The sequence below is a fragment of the Frankliniella occidentalis genome, unplaced genomic scaffold, assembly GCF_000697945.3.
Source record: "Frankliniella occidentalis isolate FOCC.00 unplaced genomic scaffold, Focc_3.1 Scaffold37, whole genome shotgun sequence".
Classification (NCBI taxonomy): domain Eukaryota; kingdom Metazoa; phylum Arthropoda; class Insecta; order Thysanoptera; family Thripidae; genus Frankliniella; species Frankliniella occidentalis.
The window spans coordinates 158127-158770 of NW_026267167.1; positions in this window are offsets into that span (position 1 = coordinate 158127).

The following is a 644-nucleotide window of genomic DNA, read 5'->3' on the forward strand; positions in this document are numbered from 1 at the left end:
GGATTTCCCGACTGAAGCGAGCACGACCCCGGCCGCCACCCTGGAGCCCGACGTGGACACGGCGGTCTCGGACGCGGACCTCTGGGCCATGCACGGAGGGGGCTGGAAAGGTCGGCGGTAGGTGGGAGAGTTGGGGAAGGTTGGTGGTGGTGGTGGTGAGAGTGCGGGTTCCCCCCGTCTCCTCACAGCAAGTCGTCTCCCTTGCCCCGTCTGCTCGCTGTCGCTGCCGCCTTGCACCAACTTTACCCACCCACCCACAACTGCTGCCACCACTCGACGTCATACTCCCCCCCCCCCCCCCCCCGATCCATTGAGAACCCCTCCGAACGTCCAAACGATACGATAGGGCCGACGCCATCAAAAGGAGAACAGAAAAAGGACGGCAGTTTGACAAGGTTCCGGCAGTGATTGCTCTGGCCTGGCATCTCCGGTCTTGCCTGAGACGGTTTTATCAAAATGGCATCAAAATGTAGGTATTGTGGTGGCCTGCTTCGGCGTCAATTTGGCATCACGTGATGTCATTCGGCAGCAAAATCAGGTTGCAATATAGTGTCGTGAGGCTACTAAACTGATCAAATCTTTGACAACTGACATCATTTTGAAGCCATTTTGGCAAAACCTTTTGTTCTCTGGGTCGGGGGGGG